The sequence below is a fragment of the Triticum dicoccoides genome, chromosome 4A (assembly GCF_002162155.2).
Source record: "Triticum dicoccoides isolate Atlit2015 ecotype Zavitan chromosome 4A, WEW_v2.0, whole genome shotgun sequence".
Taxonomy (NCBI): domain Eukaryota; kingdom Viridiplantae; phylum Streptophyta; class Magnoliopsida; order Poales; family Poaceae; genus Triticum; species Triticum dicoccoides.
Genome location: NC_041386.1, coordinates 250,717,552 through 250,729,423, shown reverse-complemented (window position 1 = coordinate 250,729,423; position 11,872 = coordinate 250,717,552). Strand labels below are relative to the sequence as shown.

Here is an 11,872-nt window from a genome sequence, read left to right as displayed (position 1 = left end):
ATCCTCCTAGCATTTCCCATCTGCGTAAGTTCGGATGTGCTGCATACATCCCGATCTCACCACCACAGCGGACATCCATGGGCCCACATAGGAAATTGGGGATCTATGTGGGGTACAAATCACCGTCGATTATTAAGTACCTGGAACCCCTTACTGGGGACCTGTTCACAGCCCGTCACGCTGATTGTATATTTAATGAGGAACACTTTCTGGCATTAGGGGGAGACTTCAAGTACCAGAAAGAATGCCTGGGAATTGATTGGAATGCTCAAGCCATTTCGTCCTCTGATCCACGTACACAAGAGACCGAACTCCAAGTTCGAAAAATCATTAATTTGCAACATCTTGCAAATAACCTGCCAGATTCATTTACTGATCTAAAAGGTGTTACAAAGTCCTTAAACCCGGCCAGAAATGCGCCCGAAAGAGTGGAGGTACCAATAAAAACCACTCAACTCCCTGTTCCTAAAAAGAGGGGGAGTAGTACGGCCTCTGACCTAGAACAAGCTTCCAACAAGCAACAAAGGAAATCGAGGAGAAAAACCTTGGAGTCAGTAAATGCAAGTCAGCTCAACGTTGACAAACACCTTATGGGTAGTATACACCCAGTGGAAGGCCAACCTCCACAACCCAGCTTCAGTTTGCACACACTGGCTGGGCCATCGGAACACCCAGACTCACGCGTATTGGGAAATCATGAAGAGTCACTAGGAGTGCAGGAAATTTCCATCAACTACATCGATTCTGGAGAATCTTTTGATCGTAAGTCTACGACTGTCGACATTTATTTTGCTGAAAAAATTGCAGATATCCTTCTCACTGATCATGATCCAAAGACCATCATTAAGTGCCAAAAGCGCTCCGACTGGCCTAAATGGAAGGACGCAATACAAGCAGAAATTGCCTCGCTTAACAAAAGAAAGGTATTCACTGAAGCAATACCGACACCTCCCAATGTTTTCCCCGTCGGATACAAATGGGTTTTTCTCCGGAAACGGAATGAGAACAATGAGGTGGTGAGATACAAAGCAAGGCTCGTAGCACAAGGGTTCACGCAGAGACCCGACATTGATTTCAATGAGACATATTCTCCTGTAATGAGTGGAACCACTTTTCGATATCTTATATCTTTGGCAGTGCAAAACCGTCTATCTATGCAGTTGATGGATGTCGTGACCGCATATCTTTACGGGTCACTAGATTCGGACATGTATATGAAGGTTCCTGACGGAATATCTATCCCGAATACAAGCGCAAAACGCAACATGTATTGTGTAAAACTTAATAAGTCAATATATGGCTTAAGACAGTCGGGACGGATGTGGTACAACCGACTTAGTGAGTTCCTTCTACAAAAAGGCTACTCCAATAGTAGTGATTGCCCATGTGTCTTTATCAAAAAGTCCTCTACAGGATTTTGCATCATTTCAGTGTACGTCGATGACCTCAACATCATTGGCAACATACATGACATTGATGAAGCACGCAATCACCTAAAGATAGAATTTGAGATGAAGGATTTGGGTAAAACCAAATTTTGCTTAGGTATTCAATTTGAGCACCTTCCCTCAGGAATCATGGTATACCAAGCTGCTTATATCCAGAAAATATTGGAGAAATTCAATATGGACAAATCCTACCCATCTAAAACTCCCATGGTGGTTCGCTCTCTAGACGTAGAGAAAGATCCGTTCAGGCCAAGGGACGATGGAGAAGAAATATTGGGACCTGAGGTTCCATATCTTAGTGTCGTTGGAGCGCTCACGTATCTTGCAAATTGCACGAGACCTGACCTCGCATTTGCAGTGAATTTACTTGCTAGACATAGCGCAGCTCCCATCAAACGCCATTGGTCCGGAGTTAAGAATATCTTTCGATATCTCCAAGGCACAAAGGATCTTGGCCTATTCTTTCAGTTCCGGAGAAATCAGGACTCTGATATGATTGGATACGCCGATGCTGGCTATTTATCTGATCCCCATAATGCCAGATCGCAGTCCGGCTTTGTGTTCCTACATGGTGGAACTGCCATATCATGGAAGTCTTCTAAACAGACTCTGGTGGCAACATCTACCAATCATTCTGAAATAATTTCATTATTTGAGGCATCACGCGAATGTGTGTGGCTTCGCAGAATGATAAACCACATACAAAAGTCATGTGGAATTGGTTCTATAGAATCACCTACCATTATCTACGAAGATAATGCGGCTTGTGTTGCACAGATGCAAACAGGATACATCAAGAGTAATATCACTAAGCATATTTCGCCTAAGTGGTTTTTCCCCCATGTTCTTCAGAAAAAGGGAGAAATAAACATCTTGCAAATTAAATCATGTGAAAATCTTGTTGATTTATTTACCAAGTCTCTACCAAATTCTACATTTCAGAAATATGTTCATGAAATTGGTATGCGACGACTTCGGGACTTGCAAGAATCAGGAGGAGTGTCTCCCTGAACTGTACCTGTTTGAAGTATCATATTACTTTTCTTTCTCTCTGTGAGTTTTATGTTTCAGGTTCTCATCAAGTATATTAATGAAGAATCACCGGAGAAGAATCCATTTGAGATGATGATGCAACCTGGACAATCTTTCAAGATGACGATTCTACCTGATGATTATATGACGATCCTATATGGCCAAGTGTAGATTAGGGGGAGTGTTGTGATTAGTTAGCGCATATTAATTAGAGGGAAATCTCCCCTTGTCCTGCGGCATGCAGGCGTCTTGTAGCAACAGACACATCTCTTTTCCCCTCTCCTTTAACCGTTGCATCGGTTCCAACCATCGCGTCTTGTGCGATGCGTCTCTTCCAAACATATATAAGCTGTACTATTTCTATCAATCAATACAAGTTGATCTTTTCATTCAAACAGAAATAGTTTCATGCTGCAAGGACCTTCTGCTAAATCATGCTATTTTTTTAAACATGTTTATTACGTTGTGAAATAATAGCCTGGGAAAAGGGAAATTGCATAATATAAATATGTTTAGTTTGAAAATATGATCACTATGATGAGAGAGTAAAGTTGGCATGGTTGTGTTTTTTTGGCAATGGGTTTGGAAAAAGAAAATATTTGTGTGACATGAATATGTTTAGCTTGAAAACATGGTTATCATGGTGAGAAACCTGGCTGTGCATCTTTTTCATGCAAAAAAAAGGAAAAAAGATAAGAAACCTAGGGAAAAAACATCTCTTTGTTGTGCATATACGGAGATATAGGCATCAGGAGGTATTAGGATAGCCCATATGCTATTTAGCCCAGCCCACGTAGAGCGATGCTTGTGGCCCGTGGAGAGCAGAATATGAAGCGGCAGGGGGCGGATCGAGCGGAGACTGTCTATCCCTTTCCTTTCTCTCTCGGTTCCTCAGCTGCATGACAGAGGCGTTTCCTCAGCCGCCGACCGGTGCGATTTCTTGCCTCTTTTGATTTCGGATTTGGCTGCATGCATGGATTTACTTTCCATTTATCTCGATCTTGCATCTCCCCTACATTTTGAAGGTGAGCTCACTCGCACGCGTCGTACAGACCCCAAACCCGTTGCGCCAAATGGCGCAGAGACCCGCTAAAGCCATGATAGCGATGAAAATAGTTTCCTTTAGTAAGAACATATTCCATTTTGATAGTTGTAAGCCCATGTTTAAATCATGCTATATTGAAATTCTGTTTATTACCCTGAGAAATCTGAGCCTCATGTATGAGAAAAAAAACATATTTTTACAACATGTATAAACCAATTAAGGAGGTATTTTTAGCAGTGTTTGTGCAAAACTTTTATTTTCCATATGCATGAAAAAACCCTCCCTTTATTGTGCATATGGAGGCATAGGTATTTGAAAGGCCCATATGCTACCTAGTCCGACCCATGAACAATTCTCTGGGTGTCCCGTCTGGAGTAGAATATGAAGCGGCAGCAACTGCATCTATCAGCCTATTTATCCCTTTTTCTTCCTCGGTGGCTCATTTTGGTGAGAGAGACGTTTCCGACAAAGAGGTACCCAACTGGTGAGATTTTTCCTTTCCTATTACTATGTCGAATTTCTTTGCATGCATGGATTTAGTTCTCATTTATCCAGATTATACTTCTCCCCTCTTTTGTGGCGATTTTTACCAAGTGGCGCAGAGACCCGCTGAATCCATAATTTAGTTGGTTTTGTTGTGGGTAAGCACATATGATAATAAATTTAACGCTCTATAATAATAATAATAATAATATATAATTGTGGCTTGTTGTCTACAATTAGATGCACACACACATTTAAATTTGGCAACACAAAGTCCCACCAAAAACCATGTTGGTCTGAAAATATGACTATTGCCCCAAATGGCACATAATCCCATTTAATACCATGTGCGCGTTTGAGAATATTTGTTCATAATTTTATGTTTGAGCAAGCATAGGGCATGAATTGTGAACTTTTACATTGAGGTTTGTCTTTCAAAATCTGAACTTGCATGCATAATTTGTTATGTTATATGGGTAACATAGATCCATGTTTTTCTTCAATTTTTATTCATTGGTTATGTAGCATTTAAGCCCATCTTTTTTACAAATCCTAATTTTTTAGGGCTGACAGTCCAAGTAAATCCAGCCCACAGACGCCAAATGGCGTAGAGACCCATTTGAAACCATGTGCGCGTCAAAAATACTTGCATTTTCTCAATAACTTTATTCTTGAGGAAGGGATTTAAGATGAAAAATATTTGACTTCATTGGTATAAGTAAGTTTTAGCAGCCACTTAGGATACTTATTCAAACCATTTAAAATGGAAAATGAAGGATAATTCATCTTTGAAAATATATACTTGAGCATGTGTATTTTGTTATCTTTTTCAGGTAACATAGAGCCAAATGGCGCAAGGTTGGCATATCATCATCTGATGAAAGTGCAGCACTGCCGCTGTTTCCACACTAAGAATACTCATAACCTATCCCAACCTGAGTGGATATATCAATTCAGAGGGAAAAATCACAAACTATACTATACCGATACAGCTAGATATCAAGATTCTCAGGACACAATGTCTAAACTAAATTACCCAACAAACAGTTTGAATCATGAATAGAATATAGTTAACATAACCCCCCCATGCAAACGGGCATCACGTATCAGCTAGTAAGAAAGGAGGGAACAAATCTTGATTAACAGAACAATGGAGCACCATCTTTAGAGATTGTACAAACTGTAAAACAAAAAAAGAAATTGGTCAGAGTAAAAAAACATGACTGGATATATATACAGCTGGATATCAAGATTCTCTGGAGAAATGCTTAAACTAAAATACTAATAAAAAACGAATCATGGGCCATTCAAAAACAACTTCATATAGATCTATACCCAACAAAGAGTTTGAATCATGAATATGCAATGCACATCGCTGACATGACCCACCATGCAAACGATCATCATAAATACCTTTGGAACCCACAACTCAACATAAACATGACAAAGACAAACATGTATACCAAATAGCATCTGAAAACATATCAGGTAAGATAATTTTCTGGCAGAAACAAGCATGCGTATGCAACTATCTAAATATATGTGCTAAACAGCCACTGGAAACATTGCTATAGAACAGACCGGATAAAGCAATTTCCACACAGAACAATGCATGCATGTTTGCACAACCAATCAAACACATGTATAGAATAGATACTGACAAACAATTAGTCTAGAAAGACTAACTATGCCAGAGCAAGTTGATCATGAAACTCCATACCAAGACATCTCCAAATTTTTCCGGAAATGAGAGTTCAGTAAGCTACTACCTTCAGCCTCCTAACTGATTTGAGAGCAGCATTTATTAGTTTTTAGAAACCTAAAAAAAACATTAGGCACATTTGAATAAACATTCAAGAGAAGGGAACTGCAAAACGAAATTCAGTAAACAGAAACGCCGCAATAGCTCATGACTAAATTGACTCTCTTTTAGCAAAAAGTAGGGAAGTGTAACCACCTTAGTAAAAAAAAATAGAATGAGCATGCTACCATGCCCTTGCGCAGGTTCAAGCTACATTCGAAGAAGGGACGTCTATTGAACAAAAACTGGGTTGATAGTATTTTGCAATAGCTAACTATGCAACTTTTCTCCACAAACATGAGATAATTTAAATGGCAGGATCATGTTTGTTTTCCCCTTATTTTCAGTTGGATTGTAATAACTCAGCAGCGAAGAGTACACCACAGTGGTTTAGTCTACCAATCTGATTCAATTCAAGAATGGGTAGCCTATTCTCTTGTATATGTCAGCAAGCTCTTTTTTGTACTCAAGTCAAAACTAAGCATAAATACCTACTCACCTACATAAGTTGCTGTTGCACATGCCCATGTATTTGGTGCAAGTTGAGGCCTCCTTTAAGTAACATTATGACCACTCTTCAAGTCTTCATACCTACAAACACCATCAAAGTATGACGTCAAAGCGAGGTGGAACCGTGTAAGGACTAAAGAAAGGGAAAGTGTCCGATTCATAAGCAAAGAGAGCAAGAGACCGAACTTTCAGAACATTTAGGTTTATTAGTAAGGAAATAGTGGTAACATTTTCTTAGTAATTAAGCTCGATGGAAATAAAGGTACTTTTCATGTATGACGCCCAAAAAAAGTTTAAACATCTTTTCCTTTTGCTGTACCATGACCATACCACAATGTGAGCTGCAGACAGGGAAAAGTTCAGATCCAAAATCATATCTAGTAGATATGTTTGTACATTAAGGAAAAGAAAAACATTACTGGTAGCATTCTGCAAAAACACATTAAGAAATGGAGCTTTTGGACCAGTGAATTACACTGGTATTCTCAAAATACCACATCTACAATCTCACTGGTGAGAAGCAGTGCAGGATTAAGAAATTATCTATGTCTATAAGCTTTTTATGAATGATGCCAGACTTTTTTTATTGCAAGAATCAATGCTAGCAGGCTGTTTTGTAGAGTTACTCAGCGGAAGATGCCGCAACCAATAGAAATTGGCAGTAGATTTCATCTATGCCTGCTGCTCCATCCTGCAGTAATTATTTAGAACAACAAATAAGATGATTGTCAGATTAGAGAAGGCACACTTCTTGCATAAAAAAGAGAAGGCCACACTAAATAAGCACGTTCCTAGTATGTATCTATAAACATAGAGATGCTACTGATAAATATAACTGAACTATTTCCCACAGCAAAAGGAAAACATGCATGTGGCTAGAAAGAATAAGCATGTAGCTAGAAAGAAAGGAAGCAAAAATCAAGCAGCAGAACATAGTTACAGCAAAGCAGGAGATCAAGATGCAGCAACAAAGGAGATCCTAGAACCAGCTAAATAAACGGTAGGCTGATGCCACACTACTCACCCTCACTCCACTGGGTGGCCTTGAAAAAACAGTTAGCATTGGATGTCACCAAATAATGCACCCAACTGCGCACTGGACACCGGCTCATGTCTGAGTTATCCCATGATCTCATGGGTACGCAACAGTTTAGGCAGAAAATATAGTTTGAATTGGATGCCAGGGCGATGTAAAAAATGCAGACTATTTTTGTATGTCTACAAAAATATGTTCAATTCAAATTTTTACTGAAACTTTGACTGAGCAAAGTGAAACATCAACATATAATGTGGTAGCCAAATCTACACAAGATGCAACCTGCAGATCTGGTACCATGAACTGCACGAACAAAACAGACTGAATGGTTCAAAAATTGCATCAAAACTGTTTCACAATTAACATATTCAGGAAAGGCTAAACATCCTTGACATATAAACCAAAAAATGGAGCAAATATGGTGTGTTGCCTACACCTTTATCAACTAAAACTGCTTACTCATTTGTTCACCGCATAGAAGCAGGTAATCAACTAATAATCTCCTACAAGAGGTACACCTGTATCAACTATCTCGTACTCATATATCGAGCTTTCAAAGTATATCTAATTTTCATGTCTGGACAGATTCAAGCAACTCAAAGCATATCACCCTTTTTGGTTAAAATTAAATGGCCCAATCTTCCATCAGATTTACATGGGGCATAGAGTTTAGAACAGACTTACAGTTGGATAATGCAATACAGCGATACCTGTAGAATAATAGTGCAATACCTGTAGTTAAATCCATTAGTTTTGGCACATTTGTAGAAACATGTTTCTCCGCTGCTCTGCAATCATTTGTTAACACACCTTTTGTCAGTATGAGCAACCAACATCAGCTAAAAGAAATCGTACAAATGTAGGTACCACAACTCTCTATAATGTAAACAGTTCATAGCAGAATACGCACAGCGCCATGAGCAGATGTTGAAAGCGCAAGATCTTATACAGAAGGTTTTAACCGTGTAATGTTGAAAAGCATAAGATATTAACAGTATGTTGTAGAAAGAACAGTACGCCACAGAATAATGCCGTAAACTTAAATACTAACTTTAAAAAAATCATTAGAAAGAACAGTACACCGTAGAAAAATAATGCAATACATATAGACAACCTAGCCACTCCAACTTAAAAAGAATCAAGTTCCAACTCCACAACACATATGACCATTAAAGAACCATTTTTCAGTACCACCATTCTGGCCTTACCGTTACATGGCAACCAAACTAATCCTCATTTATTTTAGAAAAAAACAACTACTCGACTGATCCTTCGTAGGCACAACTCAATTAACCGGCTGGTTAGCCAAGCATTTTGTGCCTGCTGCAATCTTCAAGTATATACTGTAACCAACTTATTTGTTGATACTAAGAGATGTAAAATTTAGCTAGGGTAGCCAAGGTTTAGATGCTGTACCAGTCAGCAAATCTGCACTGCTCTGCTTGGAAGAGCGTCAGATGGATCCAGCCATCATTGGCCAGAGAAGCACCAAAGTACAACCTTACAGCCCTTTTTCATCTCCTCTCGCCTCCTCAGACATTAAAATATTGCGTATTTAAATTTCTTCTTTAGCAATGGAAAGCATAAGGAAAGCTCAATGAGAATTGAATAACTTCCCAGAAATAAATAAGTGACAACTAAACGAGGCACACAGCCAAGGCAAAAACTTCATGATTTGTATGCCTTCATTTCACTGACAGTTATGCTTACTTTAGTGTAGCCCGAGTGAAAAAGAAAATAAACTTGTGCCTTATCGATCAAAATGTCACTACCTAGACTAATGGTCCAAACAAAATCACCTCTATGGACAAAAGAACCAATGGATAATTGGTTGTAATGTGTATGATGAATCATGCATATCTGGCTCTATATTAGCATGTCAGGGAAAAAATCAAGAGATTAAAGGCAATATATCTCAGGGGATAAGATGCATCTTTCACATCTCAGTTAAAAAAAGCCCCAACATCATCAGTAAAAGTGTTTGTCTTTGGTTCAGTTTTCCTGACTTCCCCAAGTGCTTGTATAGTTGAAAAATATATCATAACTGAATACAATGAAACAGCAAGAAGCAAATAGTAAGAAACTTGAAATGGTGTAGCAATTAAGTACTACAGCAAATCAAATAGGAACAGACCAAATATAAACAAAGAAGTGCAATGCCCTTATCCTTATGGTGGTGTTCCTTAGTGTAACATACAAACCAACCATGTCACCTATTTTTGTGCTACATATAGACTGAAACCAAGCAAGATAATGTAACCTGACAAGAAGTATAGTATAGCCGATTTAGAAATTGAGAACTGGCCATTCCAAACAAAAACAACATTGCTGGTGCTGCAAAAATGGATAATCCAGCGCCAAATAGTGATGCCTCCATCAATCAAATCCCTAGGAATTTTCCTGCAGATAGCAACAGAAAAAAACTAATCTCAGAACACGGTACCACTCAGTAGAAATCCAAAATCTGCACTGGGCAATGCCATCAAAAAAAGTCACCCCACCGACCATCATTACACCATACTGTAAATTTTGCATTTTCAGTGTTACGATCGTTCATACATATATCATCTACACTGCAGTTCTCCAGAAATAGACCGAGTTAACCATTCTATTCTACAAAAATATCTAAATCACCACTGCCGAGTATCCACGCTCAAACTAAAACATCAATTCGTAGCTAATCCCCAAATACAGATAGTAATCTGACGAAACCAAAACACCGCATTCACCAAATATGGAGATCTGAAGATCGGAAGGGAGGCGTAAACGCATACAACACACACGCATCAAGCAGGGCTGTAGGACCATGGAGAGCATGGATTTGGAGGAAGTTACCTTGTCGGGAAGGGATTCCTGGCGGCAACGGTGGAGCTGACTCGCGACGGCGACGGAGGTGACTCGACGCGGCGGCCAGCGAATCCAGGTGCAGCGGCGGCGAGGCCAGGGCGCCCTCGATCCAATCCGTTGCCCTGCTCCTGTCAATCGAGCGAATAGGGTTAGGAGTGGGTTTCTGCTGCGCTCCGGCTGAGCTCCGTCGCTGCGTATCCCCGACGTGTCGACGGGGTACCTTACAGCGCATCGAGGGCGCTGCGTTGTAGAGGAGGGAGCGGGGAGGAGATGAGGTGGAGGCGGCGCGGGCTCGAGGGCGGCGGCGTGGGAGAGGAGGGAGTAGGGAGGAGACGAGGCGGAGGGGCCGCGTGCTTGACGAGAACTGGCGGCTAGGGTTTTGACCCTTTTGCACGTTCCGCAGGGCGAGCGCAGCGCACGGGCGAATCCCGACCGCGACGAGACGCGCAGCCAGGGCCACCGACGAATGGGACCAGGAGCAACTTCGGTCCACCTGTCATCACTATAGGGCAGATGCGGGTGCATAAGCCGGCTACACACGCATTGGCCCATCCCTGCGCAACTGCTCCCCGTAACGCACGACGCGGGCAGCGCGCGTTTGACCCACGACGCGACGCGGTAGGCAACGCTCACACAAAAAAGACACAGCCATCAGACCGGCGTGTGGGACCAAGGAGCAGGTAGACTCACTTGCAGCTGCACCAACAGGCGAACAAGAGGGGCGAGCGGGAACCGGGAATGGCGCAGCGCCCACGACGTGCGCACGCGGCACGACAGGAGAGGTTGCGCGCGCACCCAAAAATGAGAAACCCAGCCAATTGGATCCCGCCCCGAGCCCACAGGTCATTCCCTATCCACAATTCACCGCGCGGTCAAAACTGCACCGGCGTTTTCTAGCGACGATCGAACGGCCAGCAACAAAAAAAAGACTGCGTTGACCAAAATCGAACGGCTAACGAAGGCTGAAATCGGGGGAGCTCCCTGGGAGCGAGTTGCCCAGCCTCTGTTTTGTTTTAAATGGGTAGGGGGCACCCCAAAGGACAACAAACATCTCTTAGCCATGTTCGGTGCCCCCCTCCACAGTTTACCACCTCGGTCATATCGTCGTAGTGCTTAGGTAAAGCCCTGCGCCGGTAGCTTCATTACCACCGTCGCCACGTTGTTGTGCTGACGGAACTCTCACTCGTCCTCAGTTAGATCAAGAGCTCGGGGAACGTCATCGTGCTGAATGTGTGCTGAACACGGAGGTGCCTTACGTTCAGTGCTAGGATCGGTTGGATCGTGAAGACGTTCGACTACATCAACTGTGTTACTAAACGCTTCCGCTTTCGGTCTACGAGGGTGCGTAGACACACTCTCCCCTCTTGTTGCTATGCATCTCCTAGATAGATCTTGCGTGATCGTACGAAATTTTTTGAAATACTGCGTTCCCCAACACAACCATCATTTAGTCTTCTATGATTGCTAACACTCAATGCATATTTTTGGGAAAAACGTTTTCGTCAAACACAAAGAAAGATAGGGGCTTATTATTTTCGCCTCCCAACTTATTTATGTCGAGGATAATGTCAAAAATAGTAACTCATGATCACCTACATCCAAGTGATGCTATCCAACTTATTTATCTCGACGATAATGTCAACTTATTTGTGCCTAATCTTTCTCAAACA

At 41.4% G+C, this 11,872-nt stretch overlaps 1 long non-coding RNA gene across 6 annotated transcripts; it reads right to left on the bottom strand.

The window, feature by feature from the left end:
- Nucleotides 1-4,821: 4,821 nt before the first annotated feature.
- Nucleotides 4,822-10,574, bottom strand: LOC119285741. Of its 6 annotated transcripts, none has more exons than XR_005139767.1 (7): nt 10,423-10,574; nt 10,191-10,330; nt 8,772-9,755; nt 8,088-8,143; nt 6,309-7,010; nt 5,729-5,827; nt 4,822-5,188 (listed from the first exon to the last, which is right to left on the bottom strand). It is a non-coding gene; the product is annotated as an uncharacterized LOC119285741 (long non-coding RNA). The 6 variants fall into 6 exon arrangements; XR_005139769.1 differs by having other exon boundaries at nt 5,778-5,827; XR_005139770.1 differs by having other exon boundaries at nt 5,729-5,791.
- Between the last annotated feature and the right edge of the window lie 1,298 nt (nt 10,575-11,872).